The sequence below is a fragment of the Muntiacus reevesi genome, chromosome 20 (genome assembly GCF_963930625.1).
Source record: "Muntiacus reevesi chromosome 20, mMunRee1.1, whole genome shotgun sequence".
NCBI classification, from domain to species: domain Eukaryota; kingdom Metazoa; phylum Chordata; class Mammalia; order Artiodactyla; family Cervidae; genus Muntiacus; species Muntiacus reevesi.
Genome location: NC_089268.1, coordinates 12,459,664 through 12,484,812, shown reverse-complemented (window position 1 = coordinate 12,484,812; position 25,149 = coordinate 12,459,664). Strand labels below are relative to the sequence as shown.

Sequence of the window (25,149 nt, the reverse complement as noted above, 5' to 3'; positions counted from 1 at the left end):
AATCATTGTTATTTTATTTTCTAAGAAACTAATTTTTAAAATAAGATCAGTAATTCCCAGCATCCTTAGATATCTTTAATAGAATCAAGGGACTTCCCTGTGGTCCAGTGGTTAGGACACCATACTTCCAATGAATGGGGGCAATGGTCTGATTCCTGGTTGGGTAACTAACATTCTACAGGTTGCATGGAGGGGCCCCCCAAAAAAAAAAAATTCAGAAGTTAAGCAGAATTTTCCTAAACAGTTAACATTATTTACACACTTGACTGATTTAATTCCTTTAAATGTATCAAGCAACACTTGTATATTTAGTACATTTAATCCTCTGAACTATTTCAAAGGTCTATCATAGCAGACTTAAAATTCTAACAAGAAAAATATCCCCTATTCATGGATTAAATGACTTAATAGTGTTAAAATGGCAATAGTACCCAAAGCAAGCTACAGATTCGGTGCAATCCCTACCAAAATTCCTGAAGTGGAGGGTGGTCTTGTGAGACTGAACTTTGTATCTGTGAAATCTCATTCTGTCTCCTGATAGACAGTTGATGCGGGATCTGAACACCGACTAAATGTTTGATGACATTAAGGAATGATGATTAATTGAAATGATTTTTTTAAGTCCTTACCTTTTTAGAGATACATGCTGAGAGACTCACATATGAAATAATATGTTCTGGGTTTTCTTCAAAATAATATGGGGGGGACTTCCCTGGTGGTCCAGTGGCTAAGACTCTGCACTCCTAAGGCAGGGGGCCCAGGTTCAATCCTAGGTTGGGAAACTGGACTCCAGAGTTTGCAGACCTCAACTGAAAGATACCCACATGTCACAGCTAAAGATTCCATATGCCACAACCAAGACCTAGCACAACCAAATAAAGAAATAAAAATAAATGTTAAAAAAAAAAACCAAAACACATGGGTTCCTCTGCAGTTCACTTCAGCTCCCTGCCACCCTCCCGTCTTCAACATGCCAGGCCCGACCCCCAGCGGCACTGACATGGGCTCCTCAGGGCAGTCTCTTAGCAAAGAAAGCACAGTCCTGCAGAGGGAGAATGCCACCTGCGGAACAAGGAGAGCAGACCGTACGACCTCAGCAGGCACTGCAGGGATGTGGCGATTCTACACAGAGGATTCGCCAGGGCTCAAAGGGGGCCCTGTTCCAGTATCGGTTATGAGTCTTCTGTTCATCGCTTCTATATTTATGTTGCACATTTGGGGCAAGTACACTTGTTCATAGATTTGGCTACATCCATCTGTCTGTCATCTGAAGAAGAAAGGAACAAAATCCCAATATATCTTGGATCAGAAACATAGTGATTTTCTGTTCATGAGGAAGAAACTTTCTGTAAGCTTACTGTTTTACAGGGAACTTAATGAAAATTAAAGAATCAATTTTTTTCTATGGCTAATAAACTTTTTAATTAATTAAAAAAAAACCCCACACATGGGGATGGGGGAAGTCAATTGAGTCTCCAGTCCTCAGCTGATAAAACAAGATTGAGCTCAGAATTGTTGAAGCTGGGTAATGAGTACATGAGGTTTGTTATGCTCTATTTACTTTTGTTATGTGTTTGATATTTTCCCGTAATTAAGAAGTCAGAAAGAAAAAAAAGGAAAAGAAAAGGAGAGAGGCCACAAGAGGAGATCAAGAAAGAGAAAAAGATTAAGTATGCTGCTGATGATATCATAACAGTGTAGCATTTTACAGAACATTTATGAAACATTTACATTCAGTACCCCAGAAAAGACCGGATAGATCCTTAATTCTTCCTAAACCTCTTCCCAGCCACAAGATCCCTTCCTGTCGTGAGACTAAAGCCAGCCTGACACATGGAAGGTGATAAATGTTCATCAAGCATGAGTATGAAGGGATTTTCAGGTGGTTAAGTTGGTTAAGAGTCCACCTTCCAATGTGCGGGACGTGAGTTTGATCCCTAACTGGGAAACTAACATCCCACACGCCCTGGAGCAACTAAGCCTGAGTGCTGCAACTAGAGAAGCCCGAAAGACCCAGCACAGCCATAAGGGGGGAAAAAAAATGAGTGTGAAGCTCTCCTTGCCAGCCCTCCCCACACTTCCCAGAGACCTGTTGCCATCTTTTTAGCCTTGATCTTAGAGCAAAGAGCAGTTGTGGTCCTGGTGTCTTTTCATCCTTCTCTTCTAACATATCTTTTATTTTAATTATTTTTATTTTTGTTGAAGTATAGTTGATGTACATTCCCTAGTATATCTTGATTGCTTGCTACACATTTCAGAATTTAAATTATACCCAGATAAAGATTTATTCTACAGGAAAATTCTGTAGCTTGCTTCATGAGCTTTCATTGTTTGTTTTTATTTTCAAGTTTAAGGGTGAGGGCCAGCAAATCAGGTTATAACCTGTTCTTTTATAAACTATTAATATAACCTGTTCATTTCAGTTTAATTTATAACTATTGAGGTTATACTCCCTCCCATTCACTATGTTGTATTCTCCTTATGTTTAGTCCTCTTAAAGTGTGTTACAGAATCAAAAAGATTGGGAAACATTGAATCAATAAACAGAAATTTTGTGTGTAAGGAAACTGAGAAGGCTGATGGCCACTTAGTGTATTTTAAGAGGATTCACAGCTATTCTTAACACCACCGCCCCAAAATGACCCCCACAGGTTACAGAACAATGCAGGGATGATTTATTTTTCAAATATATAAGCATTGTATATATATATATATATATATATATATATGTATGTATGTGTGTATGTATGTGTATGTCCATACACACACACACACACACACACACACACACACAGATAGAGACACAGAGAAAAAAGTAGAAAAGTTTACATACACAATAATAGCATTTAACCTATCATATAGCATAGGGAACTCTGCTCAGTGGTATGTGGCAACCTGGATGGGAGAGGAATTTGGGGGAAATGTATACATGTATATGTATGACTGAGTCCCTTTGCTGTCTTCCTGAAACTATCACAACATGGTTAATAAGCTATACTCCAATATAAAATAAAAAGCTAAAAAAAAAAGGAGAGAAAAAAAGAATAATTAGCATTTACTTCTAGGTAAGATGAAGATTTCTCCTTTTTTGGCCATTTCTCTACTTGGTCCAATTTTTTATAATTACATCTAATGAAAATTCTTTTTACTGAAATAAAGAGCCGAAATAACGTGGGTATAAAACTTTCATTTTAAATTGATCCATAATTATTTTCCTTTCCACACTGTCCGCGGGGTTCTCGAGGCAAGGATAATAGAGTGGTTTGCCATTCCCTTCTCCAGTGCACTACGTGTTGTCAGAGTTCTTCACTATGACGTGTCCATCTTGGGTGGCCCTGCATGGCATGGTTTATAGCTTCATTGAGTTACTCAAGCCCCTTTGCTATGACAAGGCTGTGATCTATGTTCTGGGGAACTCTCGAGAGTCCCTTAGACTGCAAGGAGATGAAACCAGTCCATCCTAAAGGAAATCAACCCTGAATATTCATTGGAAGGACTGATGCTGAAGCTGGAGCTCAATACTTTAGTCATCTAGTGCGAAGATTCAACTCACTGGAAAAGACCCTAGTGCTGGGAAAGATTGAAGGCAAAAGGAGAAGTGGGTAGCAGAGGATGAGATGGTTAGATAGCATCATCAACTCAATGGACATGAATTTGAGCAAATGCTGAGAAAAGGACAGGGGAGCCTGGCATGCTGCAGTCCATGGGGTCGCAAAGGGTCAGACATGATGTAGTGATCAACAACAGCAAATTATTTTCTGATCACCATCAGTTGATTATCTGAATTCCCCTAGTCCGGGGATATGTCACGTGACAACTGAAGTTAGCTGAGAGCATTTGAGTAATTCTGTTTCCCTGACATCGCACCCGCCTACAATGCCTTTCTCCATGCGCAGTAACTGCCCCCAAAGCACATACAATAATTATCACCCTGTGGTTTTCTCTGCATATTACTTGATTTACAAAATGTAACTGTAGCACTTAAAACAAGTGGAAACTGGGATGCAGAGAGGTTAAATAAGTTGCCCAAGGTCACACAGTTTGTAAAGAACAGATGTGGGCTTCAAATTCCAAATCCGACTCTGAAGCCTAGTGATACCTTGAGGAGTGGAAAGCAGCCAAGCTCATGAATTGTGACCATTTGGAAAAACTGCCTCGATGTCTCTGGGTGTGTGTGTTTGTTTTTTCAGTTCCCTACGTTCCTCCGGGAATCCCAGGGAACAACAGGTTACATGAACAGTGATCCTTCCTCACTGGGCCCAGCCCCCAGAGCCCAGAGTCAGCTCTGTTCCTGAAATCCGGTTCTGATTTCAGCTCCACCCTCTTCCCCTCAGTGTATTACCTTATTTGGCTCTCAGGCCCACAGAGAAGTCTGGAAAAGGATCCAGGCCAAAGTAGGATTGCTTGTACAGTGAGGGGTGAGAAATCTTTATTTTAGTGACCTTGGCTCACGCTCTGAAAGTCACAAATACAGGGAAGTAAGTTTAGTCTCAAAAACAGCTACAAGAAGCAACTGAAGAGGGGAGAGCGGAGGTGCCAATGTCACAATTTTTTACCTGTGCGTAACTCTGTCTTTAGAAAGAGATTTGTCTTTATTGTGCTCTTTTATGGCTGTCTTTCTTTCTTTCCTCTTTCCTGAATTTCCAGAGTTTGTACCCCAATGCAAGGAAACTCAAGCCCAGAAAGTATAAAAAGTTTTAGGTAGCTGGTGCCATAGATATCATAGTTTAGCATATGCTTATATGGCTTATGAACAACGTTTTAAACACAGTTCAGAGACTCTCTCTCTCTCTCGTCTAATTCTTGAAACTCTCTCAGGTAGATATTCTTATTATCTCCATTTTATGCTTTTTAAAAAATATTTTTATTTATTTATTTGGCTGTGCTGGAGCTTAGGATCTCTAGTTGGAGCATGCAAACTTTTAGTCTGGTCTAGTTCCCTGACCAGGGATTGAATCCGGGCCCCCTGCATTGGGAGCGTGGTGTCTTAGCCACTCGACCAGCAGGGAAGTCCCTCCCTGGGACTTTTAATGTTTCGTTGTTGTTGTTTGGTTGGTTTTGGTGTTTTTTTTTGTTTTTGGCCGTGGTGCTCCGCTTGTGGGATCTTAGTTTCCTGACCAGGGATTGAACTCAGGCCATGGCAATGAAAGCTTAAAGTCCTAACCACTGGATTCCCAGGGACTTCCCATTATTATCTCCATTTTATTGATGAGAAAACTGAGACACAAGAGTTTAAGTCACTTGTCCAAGGTTCCAGAGTTCAGAATGACCAAAGCCAGGCTTGCACCTACACTCAGGATAGTAACCGTAGGCCCATGCTACTGCTGAGACATCACAGGTTTCTGGGGGCCTTTGCCTTACTTGACCTGTTATTACATTTCAACCTGTCGAACCCTTACCCTTGCCTCTATGTCTTCTCCCTTCCAGATTTGCAAGTTCCCCACTTCCTGGTTCAGTGTCCGTCAGAGTGCATCTTCCTCCACTGTCCTCTAATCCAAGGAGCCCTTAGGATTCCCTCCTGGTCTCTTCCTGACTCACTGTATGTCTCTCTTCATGAGGAACCTTCCTGACTTTCAGGAATTAGGTTTATTGCTTTATCTTTGTTGGCGTGATTATTCTCCTTTTCCCTGAACCATGCATCCAATACACATGCTTCTTTCTCAAGTCTCCCATGTATTTCAGCCCTCCAGTTCACTATCCCACATCCTGTACCCCACATCTGACTCTCACTGCTTCCCAGACACCGTCCACTGACCATGAGTCTCACAGCTTTCATATTGTCCCTGCCTACCTCCTAGTCATCTTGTCTTTCCTTTCCAGAAACAAGCTGTGTACCTCTGCATTCAGCCTCCTTTGTCTGGCATGCCCTAGCTTAGGTTTTTCAAACTTTTGATCCCAAGCCTAAGAAATATATGTGACATCATAACCCAGTATCCATGCATACATGACCCCAAGGGTAGGCAGCATCTAGGCTGTCTCAAAAGTAGCTGACAACACCACATTCATGTTCAAATTAGAATATAAGTGCCAGGTCACACCAATGAGAACTCCAATCCAGTTTGTGTCCACACCCAGGTGGGTTGCTAAAAATATTTAACCATAGTTCAGCCTGAACCCTAGATGATGAAGACAATGGTGGAAGGTTGACAAGAGGAGACTGGGTGCTGTGATGGGAAGAAGACAGGGGTGTGGTGGGAGCGTCTCAGAGCAGCAGTTATTTATCAAAGAACACTGATGGTTTTGAATATTTTAGCAACTGCTACCTCTGTTTCAGAGCCTTCCAGCTGAACATCACTCCATCCACTGCTTAGCTTCAGTGTCCCTTAGTGACTCCACCATCCAAACCTGCTTTTCTGCTACTTGGGGAAAAAAAAAAAGAAGCCTCATCTTTGCTTGGAAAAGAGCCCAGGAAGTCAGCCCTAATTAATTCTAATTTCTGAAAGAAAAGCAGTCTGCTCAAACAGAAGTCAGTGAAGGGTGTTTTATGGCAAAAGAAAGTGTTCCAGGCCTGTTGGGCCCCAGTGTTTAGCTTCTGCCTCACACTGGCAGGTGCTGAGAAGGGCAACACACCAGTGAGACCATCCGGTAATGACCCTGGTGCAGGGAGGGAGTTTGGCGGGGAGATGGGATGTTTCTCAATAACTCTGAGCACGGAACTAGGAAGCAGGCACCCTTTCAGGCAGACTGTGACAAGTCCTCAAAGTACCTTGGCAACCAACCCAAGACTTTTATTTTAGAAGCAAACTCTTATCAGGATTCTTGATTGGTGACTGAGATTGAGACCTTAAGCAATTTCCTGAAACTCTTTTGAATCTCATAGTCATACATTTCATATTGCAAAATGGGAAAATAAGAATGACCTACTTGATCAAAAAGGTATGGAAGGATTAAAATAACTCTTTGTTTTGAAAACTGGCAATTACAGGGAAGGCATTAAACTTTTAATCTCTATCTAATGGGAACTATATTTAGGATAGCTACATAATCTCAGTTTATAAAAGTTCTATTTTACTGAAGAATGCCAGCTAATTAAAGTAGAAATAATAAACCAACATTTTTGCAAGCTCTAATGCATTTAATTTAAGCAAGTATTGTCAACTGCTGTTAAAAATCATTAGGTAGGGAGTTACCTGGTGGTGCAGTGGTTAGGGCTCCACCCTTTCACTATTGAGGGCCCAGGTTCAATCCCTGGTTGAGGAACTAAGATCCCACAGGCCACACAGCCAGGGGGGAAAAAAAATCATTAGGTAACCCCTGCCCCTCTAAATGGCTAAAATTAAAAAGCCTGTCCATACTATATGTTGGTAAGAATATGAAAGAATTCTACAGACAGGAAGCAGGCTGATAAAATGACTCAGCTGTAAACAGTTGCTTCTTTCATGAAAAAGGAAGGATGACTCAGAAAATAGAACTTCAAATCCAGAGAAAAGAACTGAGAGCCATAAGGAATTATTCCCAGGCCTTAAAACCCAATGGAGGGACCTCCCCCGTGGTCCAGGGGCTGAGACTTCTCCATCTCAAAACGGAGAGGCCCTGGTTCTATCCCTTGTAGGGGAGCTAGATCCCAAATGGCACAACTAAGAATTCACCTGCCACAATGCAACTAAAGATCCTGCGTGTAGCAACTTGCAATGCAGCCCAATAAATAAACACAGAAACAAAGTAACAAAGTGAAGCAAAGAAAAAAAAAAAAAAACCCTTAATGGAGTTTATAAGATTGGATTTTGAAATTTCTTGGGAAATTTCTTTCTCTTTTCCTTTCTATTTTTTTTTTTTTTTTTTTTTTAATTTTTTGTTGCATCACAGGGCTTGTGGGATCTTAGTTCCCCCATCAGGGATTGCACCTGGGCCCTTGGCAGTGGAAGCCCAGAGTCTTAACCACTGGACTGCCAGGAAAGTCCCCCACCGTTGTCTTTTGGGAGCAGGAGACTTACTTTCTAGTTTCATGGGTGCACAGATAGGGAAGAATTCTGTCCCAGGCTGAATTACATCCAGAGTCTCCACTATATCTAACTTAGATGATTTTAATGAGATTTACATGAGATTTAGGACTTTGAATTGATGTTTTAATAGGGAACCTTGGAATGGGGTAAATATGTTTGATGTATGACATAAATCTTTGAGGATCAGAGTGTAGTAGGCAGAATAATGGTCTCCAAAGATGTCCACATCTGAATACCTGGAACCTAGGGACCTGAGTTCGATCCCTGGGTTGGGAAGATCCCCTGGAGAAGGGCATGGCAACCCACTCCAGTATTCTTGTCTGGAGAATCCCATGGAGAGAGGAGCCTGGCAGTCTACAGTCCATGAGATCACAGGGTCAGACACAACTGAGCGACTAACCCTAACTCACACTATGAATTTATATGTTACATGGCAAAATGAAATTAAGAATCTGATGGCCTTAAAATGAGGAAATTATCCTGGATTATCTGGGTAGGCCTAATATAGTCACAAGAGTCATTTAAAAATGGGAGAGTCAGAGAGAGAGAGATAACTATGAAGAAGGGTCAGAGAGATCTACATTGCTGGCTTTTCAGATGGACAAAGGGAATCATGAGCCAAGAAATGCGGGCAACCTCTGGATGCGGGAAAAGATAATGACCTGGACTCGCCCCCAGAGCTTCCACACAGGAACACAGCCCTGCTTACATCTTGATTTAAACCTGGTGGGACAAACATTGAACTTCTACACAACTGTAGGATACTTACTTTTGTGTTGTTTTAAACCACTAAGCTTATGATAATTTGTTACAGCAGCAATAGAAGAACAATAGCATGCCCTTTTAAGATGTTCCGTTTATTACATTTCAGTTATACCTAAACAGAGATGTTAGAAATTAAATGAATGTTGACAGAGAACTGAACATACAAATAGTGCCAATTAATACCACACTGGTCCACTTTTAGTCTCAAACTGGGGGGTGAGGTTGATGCAATGGTGTGATGGGAGAATCTGTCATTCCCCTAAGACTGGTTGAATCACTGATGAATCTAAACTTTCTGATGAAATAATATGAACACACAACGCTACCTAAGCTGTGGTCTAGCCAGAATGGTTAAAGTGAGTCTCTTACACCTTTAAATATAACTTTTCAAAATGCATCTATTTATTTATTTTGGGCTGCACTGGGTCTTCGTTGCCGCTCACAGGCTTTTTCTAGTTGCCGTGTGCGGGTTACTCACTGCAGTGGCCTCTCTTGTTGAGGAGCGTAGGCCCCAGAGCACCTGGGCTAATTCGTGGCGCACAGGCTTAGCTACCCCACGGCTTGTGGGATTTTCTCAGACCAGGTATTGAACCCTATGTGTCCCCCGCATTGGCAGGCGGATTCTTAACCACTGACTCACCAGGGAAGTCCCTAAATATAACTTCTAATTTATAGTAAATGCAGGGCGCAAGATAAACACTGCCACAAGGAAGTAGACAGACAAATCAGAAAATGGAACATTTTACAGTTGGCCTGGCTTCTCTCAAAGTCAAAGTCATGACAAAAGGATCAGAAGGCACGAAGGGCTGTTAGAACCAGATCAATGAACAGTTCTGCATCAATACTGCCTGCAACAACTTTGCTAAGAAGTACATTTTGGAGGGAAATTTGAATGTGGTCGGATAGTAGATAAAATGAAAATATATGAAAGTGGAAAGGAAGAAATTGTTGACTGAATAAAACGAAAATACAAAGGATATAATTTTGAGTTTGAAAGAATGTGTGTAGGAAAAGATCCAGATGGATATTCACTAAGTGTTAACAGTGGTCATCTCTGGTAATGGAATGATAATATTTTATTTTATTAAAATACAATATTTTATAAAAATATTTACTTTTGCCTACTTGGATTTTTTTTTTGCCGGGGCAGGGGTGGCATTCCACATGGCACGTAGAATGTTAGTTCCATGACCAGGGATTGAACTTGTGCCCTCCGTAGTGGAAATATGAGGTCTTAACCGCTGGATCACCAGGGAAGTCCCCCTATCTGGATTTTCTAACTTTCTACTCTACACATGCATGGTTTTGTAGTAACAAATTATTTTATAATAAAGAATATTAGAATTACATGAGACAACAGATCAATATAGCATTTGGAGTATATTAAGCACAATTGTGGCTACTCCATAAGGTGTAGGGCTGTAATGATAACTAACATTTACTGAGGGTTCACAAGCTGTCTGGAGCTTCCCAGTGACTCTAGTGGTAAAGAACCCCGCTGCCAATGCAGGGGACATAAGAGACACAGCTTCGATCCCTGTGTCAGAAAGATCCCCTGAAGGAGGGCATGGCAACCCACTCCAGTATTCTTGCCTGGAGGATCCCATGGACAGATGAGCCTGGTGGGCAACAGTCCATAGGGTCGCAAAGATTTGGACAGGACAGAAGTGACTTAGCATGCACGCACGCAGGAGCTGCCCCACATATTTCTAACTGCTTTGGCTGTAGTAACTCAGGTTTTCAAACCTTTAGGGTGGTGACTCACCATAAGACATGCATTTTACAGAGCAATGTTGCACACTCAGGGGCCTCCCAGGTGGCCCAGTGATAAAGAATCCACCTTCAGTGCAGGAGACACAGGAGACTCGGTTTTGATCCCTGGGTCAGGAAGATCCCCTGGAGGAGGGCCTGGCAACCCACTCCAGTGTTCTTGCCTGGAGAATCGCATGGACAGAGGAGCCTGGCGGGCTACAGGCCGTAGGGTCGCAGAGTCGGACACAACTGCAGCGACTGAGCAGGCACACAGCCCTCATACATACACAATGGAGAGTAATGATTTCAGAAGACAGTTACCGATCCTGACTGCGGGCAATGCATTCTGATATCTTCTGTTAGATTGTATTCTGATTCTATTTCATTTTTTTTAAAATACAGTTAACCCATTAAGTTGATTGCATGACCCACTGACAAATCTTGACCTACAGTTAGGAAACCCTTTTAGTTCATTTAATACATATACACACAGGCATATACAAACTCCTCTGAGGTAAAAACTGTTATTGTATCCATTTTTTTCAGAAGAGAGAATTCTGGCACAGAGAGGTTTGATAACTTGCCTAAGCACACTCAGCTAGGGATAAAGCGGGAGAACCTGGATTCTAACCCAGGTTGCCAGCTTCAAAGACAATCCTCTGAACTACTCTCTTACAGGGTCTCTCTCACCCCGCCTGCCACATGGTGGTAAGTATCTGCTGACAGATGTCTCTGTTCCTCCAAAGGAGTAATTCAAGTTGTATTTGAACAGAGTGCTCTGTTAAGATTATTGGAGCATTCAAGGTTACAGCAGATTTAGGGAGCAGCAGTTATATTTTCTGACTCATATGTCACAATGAACAGTAGTTCTGTGTGAAGAGCATAGACTTCCCAGGCACATAATTCTGGGTTCATATACCTACTCCACACCAGGGACAGATCCAGACTTCTGGGGGCCGAAAAGTGAAAGTCCCTCAGTTGTGTCCTACCCTTTTCCATTCCATGGAGTATACAGCCCATGGAATTCTCCAGGCCAGAATACTGGAGTGTGTAGCCATTCCCTTCTCCAGGAGATCTTCCCAACCCAGGGATCAAACCCAGATCTTCTGCACTGCAGGAGAGTTCTTTCCCAGTGGGAACCGAAGTTTTATGCAATTTTGAAAGCTCTTCCTAAGGAGCAGAATAGAGCTCATGGATTCAGAATTAAGAGCAGTACTTTGAAAGGGGCCCATGCAAGAGAGGGCTCTAGGGCTTAAGCTTCCTTAGCTTCCTGTTTATTTGCCTCTGTCTGCCCTTTATCAGCCCCTTGTTTCTGACACTCAGTTTTATAGTCTCTGAGATAGGAGTAACGATTCCTATTTCTCTTAGCTGCCAGACGATCAGCTGAAAAACTCCAGCTGAAGAACCTAATACGATATTCACTGATTAGGTACTCAATAAGTACTTGTTAATAGTAATAATAATAAAAATAATTAAAAGAATACTTCATTTAGAATCCAATTTTAAAACAAGGTTTCAAAATAAAAACATGATATGGAGAAAAATTATTTTCTCGATTCATTTAAGCCCAGCTCTGCAACTCAGCTCTCCCTGGAGTCCAATTATTTTGGTTTCTCCAAAGCCCTCTCTCCAAAGAGAGGTATAAGTAAGAATAAGGAAGCAGAGCATCCAAAAAACAAAGGCAGAAGTAGAGAAGGGTATCAAGGGAGAAAGGCTGCAGCAGGGGTCCCTGAAGGCCAGATTTCCAAGGCGTGGATGTCAACAAGAAGAAAAATTATTTAACTCTTTAAAGTCTTTCTCAATAACCCAGGACTTCCCTGGAGGTCCTGTGGTTAAGGCTACAGACTACCACTTCGGGGGGTGCAGGTTTGATCTCTGGTCAAGGAACTAAGATCCTATCTGCTCTGCAACATGGCCAAAAAGAAATTAAAAAAATTTTTTTCTCAATAAACCAAAAAGGGCAGATTTCAAGATGCATTTTGGTATTGAGAGAGCAGGCAACTGGACATATTCTGTGCTGGCAGAGTTAAGTTTTAGTCACCTGTATTCACACACTTTATGCTTGTTTTGCTGTGTCCTGAGGGATTATCAAAAAGCAAGAGACTTCTGGAGTCAGCTTCCTGCCCCTAGAGAACCAACAGTGTTTGCATAAAAGCATGAGGTCACTTTGCCTTCCACTTACATCTTATATTCTCCTTTCAGAGTTTGAGATTCTAAAAAAAGGAGGCATGTTAATATAGAGTTACATGAAATATAACGGGAGTCTTTCTCAAACATGCGGCTTCTCTTGGAAACCTGTGTAGGGTTTTTTTTTTGTTTAGGTGACTGTTGTGTCATTTAGGTAATAACTAATACGTGGGGATGTGTGGAAAGAGAAAAGTCAAAAGATGGTAGGAGGTAATTAGATTAATTAGGTAATTAAGGGGAGATATGTGGGTGATTATTAAGTTTCTGGCTACCTACATTTAGGCATAAGCATGTTTTATTTTTCTTAATAGTTACAATGACTCATACCCTTTGTGATTCAACCATCACAAACTCTTCACACTTCCCCCCAGAAATTCCTCTGTGTAACGCTGAAGATGAAACAGCCCCTTTCCTACTCGCTGGCAAAATGATTTCTTTCCTTTGTCATGTCTCAAAGTGTTAGTCACTCAGTCGTGTCCAACTCTCTGTGACCCCATGGACAGTAAGCCCACCTCTCCAAGGGATTTCCCAGACAAGAATACTGGAGTGGGTTGCCATTTCCTTCCCCAGGGGATTTTCCCAACCCAGGGATCAAACCCAGGTCTCCCACATTGCAGGCAGATTCTTTCCCATCTGACCCACTATGTCTATTTATCAACTAAAGGCATCAGCCAGTTCTGGACGCATCTATTGCCTCTAAATCCCTGTTTCCCCTGATTCTCATCCACAGCACCTATGTCGGGAGGCTGCTTTGCAGTATTAACTGGTGACTTTTGTCCCCAGCATCTTCTTTTCTCTCTGGTCTTTCCCCCCATTTGGTGAACTTAATATTTGTTGTCTCAACTCAGGGAAGGGTGGACTCCGCTGAAAGAGGAGTCTTTTCCTGGCTTTGAGAAACAGAAAGAAGGACTCCTGTGGGGAGACAACACAGAAGGTTGGCCAGAATTGACTTGACCTCTGGATAAGCTCAGGGTCCCCAGACGGAGGAGAGGGTGACTGGGGAACTCAGGAGCTAGTGCATTCCACAAAAGGCCCGGTTCTGTGCCCACATTAGCAGACCAGGTCTTCTGGGTGGACTTAGAAATGGGATGAGAAGAGCTCCCTGACAACTGTTTCGGCGTCTTCAGTGGTTGCTAGGCAAAATTTCACACAAAGAGGCTGTGTGGCCACCATCAGGCTGCCCTGCTGCTTTAATCATTACCAATGATCGCTTTGGACAAAGTCCGGAAAAACGTAGCAGGGGGGAAATGTAAATACATGAGGAGGATGAAGGGAAGCATTCAGATCCCTATAAAAGCTAGGATTCATAAAGACCATGAGCTCTCAGTACATTTCAGCCTGGCCAGCATCACAGGTGATATTCAGGAGCAGAAAGTCACTCCCCCTTGTGTCTTGTCACTACAGGAGTCCCTGGAAATTAGATATGACTCAGGGGAAGAGCCACTGGTGTAGAATGACCCTACACATCTAATTGCAACCTGTGATAATTGCTACTCTGGCAATGCACACACAGGAAGCCCTGCAGACTGGTCTGGGGGGACAGGGAAGGATGCCCTGAGCGGAGACCTGAAGGGCGAGTTAGAGATAGCTGTTTGTGGAGGTAGAAAGACAATGCAGTCCCTGGACTGGCATTTATCCAATGAGCCACCCAGAACCACCTATGAAAGAGCACCATGAGGAAAACAGCAAGGGAAGGGGGATCGAGGACTGGTCAACAGTGGCAAATGCTTCAGAGAGGTCAAAGCAACACGAAGACTGTTTGATTAAACACGGGAGACTGTTGCCTTTGTCAAGAGTAGTTTCAGCAGATTGAGGGAAGAAAGAAAAGTTGTGGGAGGCTGAGATATGGGAGGTATAGAAATAAAGATGGTAGAGAGAGAGAGATTTTCATGAAATTTGGCTGTGAAGAGAATGGTAAAAAGGCAGTAGTGGGAGCTGGATAGGAGGTCAAAGAAAGAGGCTCTCAGGTTGGGGAACTTTAATAGACATCGACAGGAAGTCCAAGTAGGGAGAGCAGGTGAAGGAGAGAGGATGGAGGTGGGGCGGGCCTTCATTAGCAAATGGGAGGTAGGAAGTGACACAAGCCGAAGCCCAGGTAGGAAACTGGCCTAAATAGGTGGAGAAAAGGCTGGACAAGGGTGTCAAGTGGCTAACTGGGGTGGGTCAGTGGGTGGGAAGGGTTAGTGAAATCAAAGAATTGGAGAAAGCAGATCTGAAATAGCCAGTAGAATCGGTACGAATTCCATTTGCACAAGCAAAGCCTTCTGTCTCTGTACCTGTATTTCTGTTTTGAGCTCTGATTCCTCTAGGTGGCAGAGGCTTCATCTCAGTCAATTCAAGTAGAGATGGCAGGGAGGCTGCAGGGTTCAGGAGCCTGGAACTCAGAGAAGAGATGTGGGCTGTAAACATCCCTTGATCAGAACACAGGGTTCGTCTCTGGAGCCTCAGAAGTCATGGACAGGCCTCAGGGAGAGCGAAGAGGATAAAGCATGACACTTGGGGAAAGACCCAGTAGAGGAAGAAGAATCAGCAAAGGAAACTGGGAAGGTAGGAAGAGAAGCCGGAGACTGTCATGTCACAGAACTAAGGGAAGTGAATATTTTAAGTGAAATAAGAGGTCATCCAGGATTGGGATTATAAAATATTCGTGGGTATCATGTCTTTCTTTGGGTTGGGATATGAAACACAAGATATAATCATAGTGTGTGTTAGTTGCTCTGTCGTGTCCGACTCTCTGCAACCCCATAGACTGTAGCCCACCAGGCCCCTCTGTCCATGGGATTCTCCAGGCAAAAACACTGGAGTGGGTTGCCATTTCCTTCTCCAAAAGGAGCTATAGAAAGAAAGTGAAATCACTCAGTCGTGTCCTACTCTTTGCAATCCCATGGCCTGCAGCCTACCAGGTTCCTCCATCCATGGAATTTTCCAGGCAGGAGTACCAGAGTGGGTTGCCATTTCCTTCTCCAATAATCATAGTACCTACTACTTATAGAGTACATAGAGCCTGATTGCATATTCAACTAACCAATAATATATTAACTGAGTATGACTGTAGAGAATTTTTATTCTTATGAGGGCAGAGCTGGGGACCACCCAGATAAGCACTGCTAGTGGTTACAGAGTCTCAGAGAGGGAAGCAGATAGCAAAAGCTCAGTGCTTAAAAAAAATGCTACACCAGTTTGTTCAGCTTCAGTAATAAGGAGCAGCTGGAGAGACAGTGAGAGAGAAAGCAACTTATTCTAAAAAGTTTGAGATTAAGCTTTGAGGGGAGTTCCTGGGCGGTCCAGTCTTCATCATTCCACTGCAGCCCATATGTGACATGGCACAGCCAAAGGGGAGAAAAAAGATTAAGATCTGAGGGTCTTGAAGCAGTCTGAGATTCAGTCTTAAGATTTAGGAGGTGAGGACTCTTGTTCATCACCATGTCTTCTCACAAGACATTCAGGATCAGCAATTCCTGGCCAAGAAACAAAAGCAGAGCCCATTCAGCAGTGGATTTGGCTGAAAACTGAATTAGATAGAACTCCAAGAGGAGAACAAGCTGGGTCTATAAGGAATTGCACAAGGAGATGGAACACATATTCATTCTATATCAAGTCACTTGTTTTCTACCATATCACTGAAAACATCAGTCTCTGGACAGCTAGATGTGTTTTCTTGAGAAAATGATTTTTCTCTTAGTTGATTGACTCAGTAATAAATATGTGAGAACTTTTGTCAGTTAAAAAAAAAAAAAAGATTTAGGAGGTGAAAACTGTGAGTTTCTGTTTGGAACAAGTTCACCTACAGACGGGGCTTCCATAGGTGGTGCAGTGGTCAAGAATCCGCCTGCTGCTAATACAGAAAACTCAAGAGACGCAGGTACAACCCCAGGGTCAGGAAGATGCCCTGGAGTAGGAAATGGCTGCCAACTCCAGCATTCTTGCCTGGAAAATTCCATGGATTGAGGAGCCTGACAGGCTACAGTCCATAAGGTCACAGAGAGTTGGACTCGACTGAGCAGGAACTCACAGACATCCGTAGGCACTGACACCTGTTCTGATGTGCAGAAAGGGAAGCACCCTGGGAGAATCTCCTTTCTGTAACACAGTGCAACTGAAAACAGGATGTTAGGGATTAAATCAGATTGTCCATGGATGAATGGAGTTCACTGTGAAAAAAGAAAGACCCCTTTCATTATTATTTGTTTTTTTTCTCTCGGTCATGCTGTGCAGTTTGTGGGATCTTAGTTCCTCCACCAGGAATTGAACCTGGGCCCCGAAATGAAAGTGCCCAGGCCTAACCAGTGAACCTCCAGGGAATTCCCAAATGACCCATTTTAGATTAATTTATTTTGGTATATCCATCACTGAAAAATTATACAATGAGGCAGTTCCACTTGTCCATATGTGAAAGGATTTTTCGATATCTTTTTCAGTGAAGAATACAAAGGTACAAAGCAGTGTGTTTGGAGTGCTCTTTTCAGAAAAGGATCTATACGGGTATATTTTGCATATACAAAGAATATGGGAAAAACAAGAAACTGGTGACAAAGGTGGCCTGTGGGGAGGAGAGCTTGGTGACCTGGGATCAGGACAGAGAGTTTTCATAGTATATTTTTCTGAATGTTGTACCAAGTACTATTTATTTAGTAAGTAAATATATGTAAACACGTAAAAGATGCCTTTGGTGAATCATTTTGCAAGTTTCATTTGTAATACAAAGAGCCACTCCCTAATTTGCTTTGGAAATGTTGACATTTGTATATTGGATTTTCTTAAATACCAGAGTCTGCAAGCCACACCCTGAATGCCCTAAATTTGAGGTCACCAACAAAACCAGCCTTGCAAGTGTGATTTTCCAAAAGGTCAAACTGCATCAAGCAGCAAGGGGCTTAAAACATTCCCAGCCTCTGAGAAGGTCAGAGAGAAGGGCCCTTGGAGAGAATTGGTATAATCCTCTTTTTTTCTAAAGAGGCTGAAGGGGAAGAGTCTTGCCTAACAACGAGATAATGCCATTTTGTGGCTTTATAAATATGGGAACTCAAAAAGGATACACAGAACACTAAATAGCAGCTAACTATGTGGAGAGGAAAGGTGAAGGATGGGAGGGTAGGAGACAGAGGTAGGAATGAGATTTTTCACTTTGAACCTTTTATAATCCTTGAACTATTTTTTGAACAACACAAACCTTTTTAAAAGCTGTATAGGGATGTCCCATGTGGTCTAGTGGTTAGGGCTCCATAGTTCCGCTGCAAGTGTCATGGGTTCCATCCCTGGTCGGGGAAATAATATCCTGCATGCTGCATAGCATGGCCAAAACTAATAAAAATAAATTTTTTTAATTAAAAAAATAAAAGCTTTGTAAAGAGAGATGGGGGCTTTCCTGGTGGTTCAGATGGTAAAGAATCTGCCTGCAATGCAGAAGACCCAGGTTTGATCCCTGGGTCAGGAAGACCCCCCTGGAGGAGGAAATGGCAACTCACTCCAGTATTCTTGCCTGGAGAATTTCATGGACAGAGGAGCCTGGTGGACTACAGTTCATGGGGTCTCAAAAAGTTAGCTAAGACTGAGCAACTAACACTTTCAAAGACAGATGGACGTGACATCTATATGACTTACAATTCAGTTTTCAAAGAAGACATCCTGGGGCGATGGGCTCAGGGATAAATGAAGAATCTGGTGTTGAAAGCACATGTCAAATCCTGTTGCTTCAAATGCCCATGGCAGTAGGACTTATTTTGCCATATTGAGATTTGTTTGAAATAACATGGGCCATCAGCTTGGCTTAGATCTTGTTTTTGATTACAGACAGATTTGTCAAAACCGTGCAGTAGCACAGCTCCTTACTAGTTTGTGGATTCACTCTCATGGATACGCAGGGCAGGACAAAGATCAATAAACAGGAAGCCAGGAAAGCTGGGTCTAACCGGAGTTCATATTTTAATTCACCTATGACTTCAGGCAACTCTCCTTAGGCCAAGTTTTCACACCTGTAACATGGAAGGATTAGAGGAAACGATCTCTAGCTCTGATAAGACTGAAGTCTGAAATAGCTCTTAGCAATTTAGAACAAAGGGGGAATTTATGAGAACTTTGTTCCTTTGACTTGAAGCTACAAGAATGAGCAAATGATCCTCTTGGCCCTTTTCTCCTACACACCCCTCCCCCCATGATCACTAGTTAGATCTGTGTTCTTCACTATTCAACAAACATTTCTGATGGAGAGTCACGATGATATTTAAGGACCTAAGTCCTGCAATAAAGAAACTCATATAGGGAACTCTCTGGCGGTCTAGTGGGGAGGGGAACTTCCTAGGTGGCGCTAGTGGTAAAGAAGCCACTTGCCAGTGCAGGAGGCGGAAGAGACGCAGGTTCGATCCCTGCAGGAGGGCATGGCAACCCACTCCAGTACTCTTGCCTGGAGAATCCCATTGGACAGAGGAGCTTGGTGCGCTACAGTTCATAGGGTTGCATAGAGTTGGATGTGACTGGAACGACTTAGCACGCACGCACGCCAGTGGGTAGGACCCGGTGCTTTTGCTGCTGTGGCACAGGTTCAATCTGTGGTCAGGTACCTGAAATCCCACAAACTATGTGGCATGGCCCCCCAGAAAAAGAGAAAAAAAGAAAAGAAAAAGTGGAAAAAAGAAACTCACATAATTTTACTTAATCCAGCATTTTCCAAACTTACATATATGGAACACTTTAGTGTGTCCTATTACTTCTATTTAGAACAACTGGGATTCACATGCCTCTATTTTTAGGGAATACATGAGATCAGCTATCATCTGGCAGTTAGGACAATTCTGGGGCTTCTGCAAACATGGGAAGATTGAGCACATTCCTAAGGGAGCCTGAGAGTCTTGTGATTCATCTCTCCACCCCACCAACTGAAAGAAAAAATTTTCAACAATGGGAGCCTCAGAAACTCACTCATTTTAGGAAGGTTCCCATCTAAGTACAAAGAGATCAATGGACATCTGATCCTATTCACTTCTGACTTTCAGATTTATTTTTTCTTTGGGGAACTTGCTTCTGTCACCCTTTTTGTTCAGAAATTGTAGTTCTCTTTCTCTCCTTGCTGCAAAAGGTTTAATTCTCTCCCTCCGAATGTTTTCACTCTCAAAACAGACAGGTAGGAAAAGTGTATGTAATGTGCCACACTTTACATCCTGCATTTGTCTTTGAGATTTTTTGCCCTCAATTCCCAAAGAAACACTGACTCATAATCACACATGTGCATGCACACACACAGAGTCATTTGGAAAAAATTAATTTAAAATCTGTTTTTCTTAAGACTTCTCAATTATTTTAGCCCCATCACTAAGCATTCAGTTTAAAGAAAATAAAAACTCTAAGTAGGCAAAATCATGACCAAAGCTATCATTGTACACTGTATTGGTGGCATATCTAGAAATCTGAAACTGAGAAGCAATATGAAGTCACTTTTGCATTTAGTGTTTTTTTTTTTAGTTTTCAGGTTTGTAGCCTAAGCATTAAGATAAAGTTGACCAGGTGGCAGGGCCAGCTGATTATACTAAGGCTTCCCTTAAGAACTACAGTTGCAAGAAAATTCTTTTTCTCCTGACCAGCCTTTATTATTGGCAGGAACCACATAGTATATGGTGTCCCTTTGTGCTCTCCTGGGACAGTGGGAAAGACATGGAAATGAGAAGGCAGCTGGATGGGGGTGGAGGAGATACCCACCGACTCTCCCACTCTGCCTACCTTAGCACCAGTTCTCTGACGGGTTGTCATTTATTTATTTGGCTGCGTTGGGTCTCAGTTGCGGCTCAAGAGATCTTTGTTGTGTCATGTGGCTCAGTAATTGGGAGCATGGGGTTTGTTGCTCTGCCGCATGTGGAATCTTAGTTCCCTGACCAAGAATCAAACCCACATCCCCTGCATTGCGAGGAGGATTCTTTTTTTTTAAAAACATGCATATCATTTTATTAATTTTTTTCGGCTGTGCTGGGTCTTCGCTGCTGGCCAGTTGCGGTGAGCAGGGTCTTCCCTAGTTGTGTACATGGGCCCCTCATTGCAGCGGCTTCTCCTGGTGCAGAGCACAGACTCTAGGTGCTTGGGCTTCAAAGTTGCAATATGTGGGCTCAGGAGTTGTGGCTCTCGGGCTCTAGAGCACAGTCTCAGTAGTCGCGGCACACAGGCTTTGCTGTCCTGCAGCATGTGGGACCTTCCTGGATCAGGGATCGAACTTGAGTCTCCTGCACTGGCCGAAGGATACTTTACCACTGAGCCACGAAGGAAGCCCAGCAAAGCGGATTCTTAACCACTGGATCACCAGGAAAGTCTCTTTGGTGGGTTGTCTTAATTCACCTGGGACATATTTACTGAAAGATGTGGTTGAATTTTAAAGAGAAGGCCATGAAATTAACTGGGAGGGAAATAAACAAAGAGAAAAAAAGTAAACATAATGGGGAAGAGATTACTTAGGATAATGGAGGGTGTGGTGGTTAATTTTATGTGTCAACTTGGTTAGTTTATGGTGCCCTGTTTGGTCAAACATTCCAGATGTTTCTGTGAAGGTATATTTTAGAATCATTAACAGTATAATCACTTGACTGTTAAATTAAGCGGATTACACTTCATAATGTGGGTGGGCCTCATCCATTCAGTTGAAAGCCTTATGAGCAAAGACTGAGGTTTGCCAAGGGAGAAGGAATTTTACCTCGAGATGATAGAAATCCTGCCTGAGTTTCCAGCTTACTTGCCTACCCTGTGGATTTCAGACTTAAGGCTGCAAACCCTTGCCTGAATTTCCAGCCTGTCCTACAGATTTAGAATTTGCTGCCTCTCCTCAACTCTGATGTTTAAAACAAATCTGTTTCTCTCTACTCTGTTGCCTGTTTCTCTGGAGAGCGCTGGCTAACACAGAAAACTCTAGGAAGGATGATCCTATAGCAAAAAACAAAAAAGAGCTGTTTGACCATAATCTGATAAAAGCTATCCAGTTTGACAGAGAGCGTGCAGATAAATCAGTGACAGATACCTTAAAACAAAACTATGCAAGGGAAAAAAATCGAAGCAATTGTTAACTTCAGGGAAAACAAACAAAAAAAATGACTTAAGAAGACAGGGCAGTGGGACTTCCCTGGTGGTCCAGTGGTTAAGACTCAGCACTCCCAATGCCAGGGGCCTGGGTTCGATCCCTGGTCAGGGAACTAGATCCCACATGCCACAACTAAGAGTTAGCATGCTGCAATTAAAAGATACTGCATGTCACAACTAAGGGTCCTGCATGCTACAACAAAGATCTAAGATCCTGAGTGCCTCAACTAAGACCCAGTGGAGCCAAATAAGTAAATAAATATTAAAAAAAAAGACAGAGTCATTTGGTTCAGTTATAAACACTGAATTAAAAACAATCTTTTATAATTGAAGTACAGTTGATTAACAGTATTGTGTTAGGTTCAGGTGTACAGCAAAGTGATTCAGCTTTACATATATATAAGAAATACACATATATTCTTTTTCAGATAATTTTCCATTATAGATTATTAAAATATACTTTGCTGTGTTATACAGTAGCTCCTTGTTTTATCTATTTTTTCTATAGTAGTGTGCATCTGGTAATCTCAAGCTCCTAATTTATTCCTCTCCTTTCCTCTGTGGTACCCATAAATTGATTTTCTATGTCTGTGCATCTGTTTCTGTTTTGTAAATAAGTTCGTTTGTATCATTTTGTTAAACTCCACTTATAAGCAATATCATATAATATCTACCTTTCTCTGATTTACTTCACTTAGTATGATAATCTCTAGGTCCATCCATGATGTTGCAAATGGCATTATTTCTTTTCATGGCTGAGCAATATTCCATTGTATGTATGTACCACATCTTCTTTATCCATGCCTCTGTCAGTGGACACTCAGGTTGCTTCCATGGCTTGGCTATTGTAATAGTGATGCTATGAAAACTGGGGTTTTCATAGCAAAATGATATGCATATCTTTTTGAACTAGAGTTTTTGTTTTTTCCAGATATGTACCTAGGAGTGGGACTGCTGGATCATGTGCTGGATCATCTTAGTTTTTTAAGGGATCTCCATACTGTTCTCCATAGTGTACTAACTTACATTCCCACAAACAGTGTAGGAGAGTTCCCTTTTCTCCACACCCTCTCCAGAATCTATTATTTGTTGAATTTTAGAAGATGGCCATTCTGACTGGTGTGAGGTGATACCTTATTGTAGTTTTGATTTACATTTCTTTAATAATTAGCAAAGTTGGGCATCTTTTCATGTACTGTTGGGCCATCTGTATGTCTTCTTTGGAGAATAAAATATTGATTTAAGGAAAATGATAGTGGTGGAAGAAGTTATATGGAAGTTGTGGTGCAACTAAGAAAAATCTTCATCTTCACTGAGGTAGTTAAAAAATATCTAAAATTGGAAATTTAAGAAAAAGCAATGTTATTTAGAAACAAGGTGATAAAAAAAAAAAAAGAAAAAAGAAACAAGGTGATACATAACAGAAGAAACAACTAAAAGCATTGAAAGCAGCTGCTTGCTGATTAACTCCAGTGGCAGTGGGTGGGGCAAGGAACTGCTATTTATCATTATAATATTGTAGATAATTTTGTGCTTTTCAAGTCCATACTACTTCAATAAAAATAAAAATGAAATTAAAATTACATGAGTCTAATGTGAAAAATTTGGAAAATATAGAAAATTATAAGAAAGAGATAATAACCACTCATAATCCTTCCAACTCAGAGGAAGTAACTATGTACATATTTGAGGAATAGGATTATTAAATGAATTTGATATTAAGCTTTTAAATTTGAGGATTTAATTTGAGGGTTTAAACTATCATCACTTAGATATAAATGGACAAATACTATAACAAAATTACAATACTGGAGACTATCCTGGTGGTCTAGTGGCTAAGGCTCCCAATGCAGGGGGCTTGGGTTCAACCTTTGGTCAGGGGATTAGGACCCAAAGTCCCCGCATGCCACAATGAAGATGGAAGACCCTACGTGCTACAACTAAGACCCAGCATGGCCAAATAAAGAAATAAATATTTGAAAAAAGAGTACAATAGTGTCTGTGAAATATTACAGGCATAATTACACATAGTAATAATCATGTACAGTATGACCCTATTTGTGCTTATGTGTGCATTAGGAAGTAATCTGTATGCCTGAAACTGATATAAAGAAAAAGGAAAATTGCTAACCACTTGGCAGTTAATTTATTCTCCTGAAATCTGTGATTCTCAATATACTACTCAACATACTCACAATAAACATTATTACCTGCGATGATAACTTTCAGCCAGGTGAGGCCATCTAGTTGCTTAAAAGGAGTTCATTAAAATAAATAAAACATAATTGGGGGGCGGAGGTGGTTGTTTTTAGGGACTGAAACAAGACAGACCTAAAACTGCAGCTTTTGGGAGAACCATCTGTTCTTGCAGTCTTGTATCTCTCCTCAGACTTGAACTTGGTCTCTCGTTGGGCCTTGCATTTGAGAACAGGTTCTCTGAAGACGTCCTCGTTGACTACATCTTTGTCCAAGGGGTTATCCACAGAGTACTTCGTGGGCCTGAGTTGACTGGCATGATAAACTTTCACAGAAGACTTGATCTTTGACTTCTTGGCACTTTTCTTCTTGCCTACGGCACTTGTCACTTTGCAGGGATAGCAATCAATTCCAGCCACCAGAACATGGTTGTAGATGCGGTCTGAGGTGCCGCCATCAATGTTCTTCATGATGACTGCTTTGCGCTCGGAGTAGTGACCAGCCAGGACCAGCATCACATTCGGGGTATCACGAACTTGCCTATTTCGGCAGCAACCTCTCAGGGCTACAGCAGAAAGCACAAAATACTAGAAGGAGAGAAAAGAAAAGGGGAGGAGGGAAGGAAGGAAGCAGTCTGGAACACCTACCAGTATGTTGCTGGGCAGTGACTGCAGCTGGGATTGGAAGTAGGGTGTGCAGGTGAGGTGTTAGGACTCACAGTTAAAGGAAACACGCCCGCAGGATCAAGAGCATGCTAGCGCAGGGGCTCTACCTGAGCTCAGGGCCTGCTTCAGTGCTGCAGAGACATCCCTCAATGCCTCATTTGCCTCTGTCTTTGCCCTGATGGGTTGTGGGCATTTTCTCCTTCTTTTTCACTCAGATATATGTTTATTTTTATTTTTTATTTTTTTGTGCAATAAAGTTTTATTAAAGTATAAAGGAGATAGAGAAAGCTTCTGACATAGACATCAGAAGGGGGTAGAAAGAGTACCCAGATATATGTTTAAATTCCTTATTACTCCAAGGTATGTGGGTCAGTGGCATTAGAACCACCCGGGAACTTGTTTGAAATTCAGAATCTTAGCTCTGCCCCCAGACCTTCTGAATCAGGAACTGCATTTTATTTCATTTTTTCCTTTCTGGCTGTACCATGAAGCATGCTGAACTTCCCTGACCAGGGAGAGAACCCATGCCCCTTCCAGTGGAAGCCAGAAGTCTTAACCACTGGACCACCAGGGAAGTCCAGAATCTGCATTTT

General features: G+C 42.0%; 2 pseudogenes; one reads left to right on the top strand and one right to left on the bottom strand.

The window, feature by feature from the left end:
• Positions 1-970: 970 nt before the first annotated feature.
• On the top strand, positions 971-1,396 carry LOC136151905 (protein transport protein Sec61 subunit beta pseudogene; annotated as a pseudogene).
• A 22,630-nt stretch (positions 1,397-24,026) lies between these two features.
• Positions 24,027-24,406, bottom strand: LOC136151737 (large ribosomal subunit protein eL27-like; annotated as a pseudogene).
• Between the last annotated feature and the right edge of the window lie 743 nt (positions 24,407-25,149).